The sequence below is a fragment of the Lontra canadensis genome, unplaced genomic scaffold, assembly GCF_010015895.1.
Source record: "Lontra canadensis isolate GAN:19392208 unplaced genomic scaffold, GSC_riverotter_1.0 scaffold98, whole genome shotgun sequence".
Lineage (NCBI taxonomy): Eukaryota > Metazoa > Chordata > Mammalia > Carnivora > Mustelidae > Lontra > Lontra canadensis.
The window spans coordinates 6,755,898-6,765,242 of record NW_022631092.1 but is presented as its reverse complement, the minus strand read 5'-3'; positions in this window follow the sequence as shown (position 1 = coordinate 6,765,242).

Below are 9,345 nucleotides of genomic sequence, written 5' to 3'. Positions count from 1 at the left end.
ACTCTCCCAATCCTCCCAGCAATTTTCACCTTTGTCAGCTACAAACCCATCCCCAGCCCAATGGATTACATTCTGAGAGAGAGGCTGGTTCAGCCCATGGGAGCCCAGGGTGGCAGCAGATACTAAAAAAAGGCAGACTGATGTTCCCTGGAAGTGCCTTAGGAAGCCTCCCCTAGGAGCTGAGAAATGTTCTGGCTCTTTTATCTCTCCCTCACCCTCTTCTCTCCTCTGTTCTTCTTCGTAGGTCCTTTGACAATTCTCAAGTCTCCCTCCAGCCCTGACCATGACCCAGGGTTTCAACTGCATATATCTAATTGCCAGGTAGAGTTTCCGCTCCAACATCCCAACAGCACTCTAAGACCCCCTTCCACTTCTTCCCATCCTGCTCTTCCTTCTGGAGGGTGTGTGTTTCATTTTACTAGGTTAGTATTTGGTGGGCCTTTTCAATCTAAATATTCTTTTTTTTTTTTTCCAGCTCAGGAAACACTTCCTCTTTCTATTCCTTTCATTGTTACTCTTATCCAGTCTCTCTGTTGTGTCTTTCTGAAATTCCTGTTAGGTGGTTGTTGGACCTATAGGACTCTCCTCCTTCTTACCTTTCTTGCCTATGCTCCATCTTTTTGTCTTTTTGCTCTGTGTCTTGGGGAATTTCATTAACTTTTGCTTTCACATGAAAAAGTTAGTCTCTAAGTCTGTCCGTTCTGTTATCCAGTCTCTCCATTAATTTTTTTTTAAAGATTTTATTTATTTATTTGACAGCGATCACAAGCAGGCAGAGAGGCAGGCAGAGAGAGGGGGAGAAGCAGGTTCCCCGCCGAGCAGAGAGCCCGATGCGGGGCCCGATCCCAGGACCCCGAGATCATGACCCGAGCCGAAGTCAGAGGCTTAACACACTGAGCCACCCAGGCGCCCCTCTCCATTAAATTTTTTTAAGTTACATTTACTTAAGTAATTTCTACACTCAACGTGGAGCTCGAACTCATGGCCCCAAGATCAAGTCACATGCTTTTCCGACTGAGCAAGGAGGTGTCCCACTCCATTAAATTTTCGATAATTTAGGCAGTTGTTTCCATTTTCCAAAATACTGTCGTGTTCTTTGTTCCTTTTTCATAGAAGCCTGCTCTCATTTTATGGATGTGAGGTCCTCTTTTTTTCCTCTCAGAGACATAAATTGAAAAAATTTTAAAGATCTTTTCTATAACTTGAATGATTTAGATCTTATTGAGTTGCTTGCTCTATTTGTATATTTAATCCTTCTCTTCTGTTTTCATATACTTGTTCTTCCCTGTCCTTTAATGTCCCGTCAGACTTACAAATAACGGAAGGTATTGACTAGCACAGGCAGCTGGTGCGGTCTTCCTCTGAAGCTGGGTGAGTTTGTTTCCCTATCAGACCTCCTCCTTGAATGAGACTCATTCTTATTTCTTATTCTGTTCGGGGCCGCAGGTGGCTCTGTGCTGATTTCTTCGCCAAGGAATTTCATTTGCTCTTTATCTCCCAGAAATTCCTCAGTGCTTCTGGTCTGCTGATAACATTCTTTGTTGTTTTCCAATTCTGTTATGATTTCATTCTTTAAAAAATATATGCCCATCATTTTATTAAACCCTTAAAATGGAAAAGAAGTGGTCATCTGTGCTCAGGTTGTGTTCCTGAACCAGTAGCCTCCCTTCTGGATTTTCTGTCTCAACTGGTGGCAACACCTTCTACTTAGCTGACAAAGCCAGAAGCCTGGGAGTCAATCTCGGCTCCTCTCTCTCCCTCACTTCCTGTTAGCCACAAAGTCCTGTTCGTTTAGCCTCCTGACTCCTCCTCAGATATGACTCTTCCTCTCCATCCATTTTACCCCAGATCAGGTCAGGTCCTCATGTTCTCCTGCCTGAACCTTTATAGTGGTCTCTTCACAGGTCTCCTAGCCTCCATTCTCACTCACCTCGAATCCTTCCTCTTCATCGAGGCCAGCCAGAGCGCTTTAAAACCCAGGTGTGACCATATCAATGCCTGGCTACGGCTCTCATTTGGCTCCTCACTTCCCGCAGAAGAAAGCTTCTCTGCATAGAATAGAAGGCCTTCCCACCTCACCTGCCTCATTCCATCAATACCAGACCATCCTGGCTTCCCCTCCATTCCGCCACCTCATTCATTGTTTCCACGCTGCTTCCTCACCTGGAAATTCCTCCCCGAGCCGTCTCACCTGGATGGCTCAGATCCGTCCTTCAAGATTCAATTCAGATGTCACCTGCTCTGCGAGCCTCTTCTTAGTTCCCACCATTGCCTCCACTCCAGTCCCAGGATAGGAGTCCTTTATTGGGGTACCCCCAGCTCCCCGTTGCGCTTATAGCACACCTTACCCCATTGTACTGAAATTCCATTTTTCCTACTCTATATTCCTCCTCAAAGCGGGTACAATTTCTTATTTATTCTTGCATCCCAAGAGTTGGTCTGAGGTAACTGCTCCAGAAATTGTGCAGAAACGCTCCATCCATCCCAGATCCTAGAAAGTACTTTCTCATGGGGGAAACTTAGCACACCTAGCCCCCCTCATGCATTAACTCACTCATTTATTCATGAGATCCACAGTTTCCTGAGTGCCTACTATATGCCACGTCAGGGGCTGCAGGGATGAGGAAGACATAGTCCCCACCCTCTTGAAGCTCCCAGTCTGGAGAGGGAGATAGGTGCTTATCAACAAATCTCACAAACAGAAATCGTGACTGTGATAAACTCTCCGAGAGGAGGAGCTGGAGCCTGGAGAACAGATAACCAAGGAGCCAAAATCCTGAGGAACTGACTTCTGAGCTGAGAGCCAAAGGTTTCCGATGTGAGCGGAGACGATGCTTCTGAGAAGCTGTGAGGTGACGGAGAGAGAGGGCAGGAGCCATAGGAGGGAAATGGCGCTAAAGAAAGATGTTCCAGGTATCTGTTGCTGCCTAACTGCCTCCCAAAGTTAGTGGCTAAAACTAAGGACAATTTTTTTTTAAGATTTTATTTATTTAGTTGACAGACAGAGATCACAAGTAGGCAGAGAGGCAGGCAGAGAGAGAGAAGAAGGGAAGCAGGCTCCCTGCTGAGCGGAGAGCCCAATGTGGGGCTCGATCCCAGGACCCTGGTATCATGACCTGAGCCGAAGGCAGAGGCTTTAACCCACTGAGCCACCCAGGCGCCCCAGGACAATTTTTTTTTTTAACTAAAGACATTTTATTATACCTCATGACCTTGAGGGTCAGCAATTCATGCAGGGTTGAGCAGTGTGATTACTGCACTCCGTGTGGCATGGACAGAGGTCCCCTGGTGGTATCCAGCTGACAGATGGGCTGGTTTCAAGAGTCCAAGATGGCTTCACTCTCATGTCTGACATCTTGGCATGACTGGAAGGCTAGGATCGTAGGTTCCATCACCCAGAGCTTCTACGCACATGGTCTCTCCAGCGTGACAACTTCAGAAAAGTCCAGCTACATACAGGGTGGCTTGGGGTTTGGAGAGTGAGTGTGTCAGCAAGCAAGGGGAAATGGAAGCTGTGTGGCCTTTTATAACCTGGCCTCTGAAGTCACCCAGCATCCCTTCTGCTTCGTTCTGTGTTTGAAGCAACTGTCACAAGCCCACTCAGATTAGAGAGGAGGCACGCAGACGCCCCCCGCCACCACCTCTCGAAGGGAGAAGCATCAGAGTACTTATAACTGGGTTTCACAATCATCACAACCAATTTCTTTTTTAACTGAGAAAGACTACGATACGTTTAAGTGCCATTAGGAAAGATCGGGGGTTAGGAGCAGTGGAAGGCAGAGGAGAAAAGAGAATCAATTGTGTTAGCTTCCTGAAGAGGCAAAGAAGGCCAAGTTCTCATTTTTCCCTCGACTCTGACTCTGCCAGGCTCTCCCAGCTCCCTGCCCCTGAGCCCTGGCTTCCTCTCTTCCCTGTCAGATGTGCCATAAACCGCAGCCCTGACGCTGGACCAGAGATCATCAAATCCAGCCTCAAGCCATCTACAAACAGCCACCATAGTCACAGCGCTCCCCTGTTTGCAGAATGGTTTACTTAATATCTGACGAGGAGATGACCTGGCGCCTAGTTTTAAAGATTTCACCTTTTCCCTGGCTTTTATCATTTATATTTAATCCTCTGCCTTACCGAGAAGATCTTGCTTTCATCTTTCCGGTTTAGAAGCCATCATTCTTGCTCACTGAGAGATAGTGGTCAGGAGCTGAGGGTCCTTGCCATGGCTCTGCATTTCTATGAATCCAGACCTGGAGGTTTTCTAGGCAGCCACCCCTGGGTTGCTAAACCACCCCAAATCTCCTTATCTTTTCGTAAAGCTTCCATTTCCCGTTCGCTTCACTGAGGCCTCGATCTCAACCTACTCAAGACAAGATCCTTGGCATTGTCACACCCACACCGCTCATCACTCCCCTCTCTGCACGCAGGTAGGCTCTGAAATGTGTAGTGTGAGCCCCGGCTATGGATTCAATTAAACTTGGGTTCAATTGCAGTCCCCATCATGGTCGAATCCTGGACAAGTTACTTGACCTTTCTGAGCCTCAGTTTCTTCATCTAAAAAATGGGAAATAGTAATCACCAGCCAGCTCCACCGGTCATTGTAGAGTTTTGAGATAAAGCTGATGAAGCACCTGGTTTGTTCACGTGGGGCCGCAGTAAATCCGTGCTGTTATTAGTCCATGGGGTCCCATCCCAAGGATGTGCTCGAACTCCGGACCACACACTGCATTGTCCCTTTGACCTCCTTTTAAGGGTTTACAAGGCATCTTCCCAAGCACTTCAGAGCCCACTGGTAGCACACACAACAAACCAACTCCAGGCCCCCTCCCCTGCAGCCAGCCTGAGAACCTGGTGCTGTTCCAGCCAGAAAGAGCTGGGGTGAGACAGACCTGGGTCCAATGGGGCTCTGCCACTCTCCAGCTGTGTGACCTCAGGAAACCTATTTAACCTCTCTGAGCTGCAGCCCCCTCCCCTACCCACCGCCATGTGAAAGAGGTTGGCTTGAGTGAGACACTGCATTTAGAGCAGTTGACAGGACAGTCAGGACAAAGTAAGCACTCAATAAATGGGAGCGGACACATAGGGACCCTAGCTCCCAGTGACTCTGGAGTCTGGCTTCTAGGGTGTGTGTCCAGCTCACCACTCACCAGCTGGGTGCCTTTGGGCACTTGTAACTTTCTCATGCTCCAGTGTCATTATCTGTAAAATGGGGACGTAGACTTCATAGGGATACTTTAGGCTACTGTAAGAATCAAATGAGAGAATTTGTCACAAGGAGAATCATGCCTCGAGCATAGTAAGAACTTAATTCATGTGAGGAGCTATTATTATTTCATTCTTTTACTTTGGGTATTTTTTTTAAGTGATAAGAATTTTTTTTAAGATTTTATTTTTAAGTAATCTCTATACGCGGGGCTTTAAACTCAAAACCCTGAGATCGAGAGTCTCAGGCTGTACCAGCTGAGCCAGCCAGGTGCCCCTCATTCATTCACTTTGAGCTTTTGTGTATTTTTATAATTAAGGTGAATTGCTTATAAGCAGCATGTAATTGGCTTCTGTTGTTTTAAAGATCCAACCTTTGTTTTTTAAAAAATCGGCTTTGGCACATAACGAAAGGCATTAATTTTAAGTACACAATTTAGTGAGTTCTGTGAAACGCTCGCAGTCACGTAACCACTACCACAATCAGGATACAGAACCGCTCTGTCTCTCTGAAAAAAGTCCTCGGGGCCCTTAGCAGCCAATCCCCTACCCCTACTCCCAGCCCTTAGCAGCTACTGAGTCTTCTAGAATTTCATCTAAATAGAGTAATACACAGTGGACTATCTCTGTTCTTTATGGCAATTTTATTCCATTTACATTCAATATGATTACTGATATAGTTGCATGTAAGTCTTACATCCTACTATTTGTTTTTTATTTGTCTCACCGGTTCTATATTCCTTTTAAAATCTTGCCCCATTTTGGATAAAACAGGTATTCTTATTATTTCATAGTCTGCATCTATTAGCTCAGTGGTTACTTTTTTTTTTTTTTTTAACTCTTCTTTCAGTGATGATTAGAGCAGGGTTCTTAAAGTGTGGTCCCTGGACCAGCGGCATCACCACCACCCGGGAACTTGTTAGAGATGTAAATTGTCAGGGTCATCTCAGAGCCATCTGCTGTGAGGATGGAACCCAGCAGTCTGGGCTAACAATGCAGGTGCTGTCAGCACAGGCTAATGACCGAGCCCCGAGGCCCTGGACCAGTTGAGCTTCTGGCCGGCAGTGAGGCTTTTGACAGATCACCTTAATCCCATTAAGATGGAGCTGATTCGAAGCCTGGTTTCTGTGCCTGCGAGGACTGGGCTGTTGCTGGTTGGCTCCTGCTCCTTGGGGATATCCCTGAAGAGGTCCCAGTTGAAAACCAGGGGTGTTTCCTGGGGGCCCTCCTTAATAGGCCCTGATCTCCCGTTTTCCTCCCCAGCCTCTGATACAGCTAAAGTGAGCCAAGGGTCAGCCTCACCTCAGAGGGTTTCTCTTTCCTCCGGGATTTTGCTTCCATGGTGATTTTGTATGCCTTCCTATCATTCCCTAGTTTTTCTAACGGTTCTAGGCAGTTTAGTGCGACACGGGTTAGTCTGCCGTGGCTAGAAGAGGAAGCCCCTCCCTCCTGCGACTCCCCCACAAGAAACTACAGGGTCAGATGAGCGTGTAGAGCTGGGCGGTGCCTGGCTCAGTAAATGTTAAATTATTGTTCTTCTTCTCCCAGGAGAATCCCACGGTCATGTGGAGCTGAGCTGTTAAAAATCAACCCCTTCTACCCTTCCATACACTTTATAGATAAGCAAACTGATATGATAGTATGGAACTGGACTCCAGAACAGTCAGACTCCGGTGGGAGGCTGTAATTCCCGGACGGCTTCCTGTCCAGGCTCTGGAGGTGGCAGTGTCTCTCCATCTCTAAATCAGGAAGTAGGAAACCTCTGGGCCAGGCTCAGTTCTCAGCTCAAAAGGAAACAGCCCGGGGCTGTGGCCTCCCAGATCTACCTCTCCCTCTCCTCCCTCTCCAGCTGCACGATCTGGAGCAATCTCCTGAGCTTCAGAATCCCAGACATCTCTTGTCTTCCCTCTGGAGCAGTGTGCACATATGTGCACGTGTGTGGGCGCACACACACACACACGCTCACCAGCAAGGAGGCAGGCGCCCAGTACAGCACAGACAGCAGACACTCACAGCCCAGGTGAGACCAGGCAGCAGTGGAGATGAAAATGTCTCTGCTTTGAACTCTGGTCTCTTACTTCAGGAACAGGGAGAGGCAGCCCTAACCAACAGGCCAAAATGTCAGGCCAGGCTAAGAGCAGAGGAGCCTGGGCCTGGGGGACCTGCTACCCCTTCCTTCTGGCCAGCACTCAGTGCTGGATCCCCAGGATCAGCTTGGTGGACTCTCATGTGGCTTTAGCCGGTTATGGGGCGTGTTGTGCTCTCGAACGTGACCTACTCGAGAACTGTGACCCTTGGCTGGACTGTGAGGAGGGACTGGAGCCCAGAACTTGGTTGATTTATTGAAGTGGAGGGACATGTGAGCATGTGTGTGTTTGTCTGTCTGTCAGTGTCACGGTGGGCTTTGATGCTCAGCCTTTAAACCCAGAAGGAACCCCCAAGCCTGGAAAGGCTTAAAACCAATTTTAGATAATTTGGCTCAGAAGAAATCTATGCACTTAATTTTTTTTTTCTGCTTTAGAAGAAGTACATGCTCAATGTAAAAATAAATATTGCAAATGGGGGGCGGGAACACGGTATAAAAAGGAAAATGAAAAGCACCTGTGCAGCCACCACTGGCGATAATCACTGCGGACGTTTTGGCGGAGTTAGATTACGTGCGCGAACCGCTTTCTTTTCTTCCCTCTCACTCAAGCTGCAATGAGCATTTTTCTCATGTCATTCCTCTTTGTAAACTCGTTCGAAGGCATTGTACCACCGGATTGCTGTACCATAATTTATTTTACTTGCCCCTCATTGTTGGGCATTCAGGTGGCTTTCAGTTTGTCTCTATTGTGGAAACCCAGGATCGTATGTCTTCGTGCAGGAAGCTGGGAAGCCCTGCCGAAGGCACAATCGGAGTGCGGTGGAGGGGAGTGTAATCCGGGAAAGGCTGGGAGGCCGGATTTCAGTAGCTCGGCTGAGTCCACTTTGACCAAGAGAGGATGGCTGGCAAGAGCAGGGGGACGAGCGGGGACCCGGCTGCCCCAACCTGCCCTGGACAGCTGCCCTGCAAATGAGCTTCCAGGTCTCCAGAGTTCTGCGGCCTGATTCCTGGCCACGAGTGCCCCTCTTTTCCTTCTAGGGAATTGGACAGGAGACTGGCCAAGGCCTCCTAGCCCTCCTTCAAGGCATAGGGCAGAGGTGACTTTGATGCATTAGTCTGCTTAGAGGGCCCTGTGGCTGGTCTTTCCCACCGCACCCTGCTGAAAGGCCCATACATACCTCTGGCCACAGAGATGGTGACAAGGACCCTTGGGTATATCAGCAGAGGGGACATTAATTAAGACCAGTTGGAGGAGCGGCTAGGGAGGCTTTGGGAGCCCTGTCCTAGAATCCCATAGGGTGGGTGAGGTGGAGGGCAGGGCCGGACTGTGGCAGCCAAGGGGTAGTTGGGAAGCCATGGGATGATGTCATGGCTCCAGTGTCCCTCGGACCAGGAGATGCCTTGCCTTCCCTCTGCCTCACTCAGGGTGCTCGAGGGGCCATGACGGGAAAGTCATTCCTCAATGGGTTCTGAGCAGGCTCATCTATCCCTGAGTCTGGATGGCAGCAAGTGGAGGGGTAGTTGACTTCTGTGGGGCTCCTTGAGGCTGTGGGATCATGGAGTGCTAGTGCCACCATCGACATCGGTGACCATTTCGTCCGACCCCTCTTATTCCTGATACAGAAATGGAGGTGCCAGATCAGAGAGCTCATGGGGGTGGGTGAGGGATGGAACCCCAGTATACCTGACTCCCAGACCCATGACACTTAGGGTCACAGGCCCTTCGACAGCATATCTTTGAGTTACATCCGCTGGAAGGGATGGGGGAGGCTGGGACAGGAACTCAAAAGCTGCCCTCGGGGGTCAGAAGAGACCAGATTCTCCTGGGAATCTGCCCAGAGGAGCTCAGGCACATCACTGTAGTCCCTGGGGCTCCCCGCATGTTTGACCCCCTGCCAAGAGGAAGGAGGAGGGAGAAGGAGTGACGTCATTGCGTGTGTGAGCTCCACCCCTCCCGAGAATGGATGTCCAGTCTGCGCCTGCGGAGAAACTCCTGCCACAGCTCGGTGACAGCCTAGGAAGGACGTGTCACTGCTTCACACGCGCAGCCCCCAGGTGCAGCACAG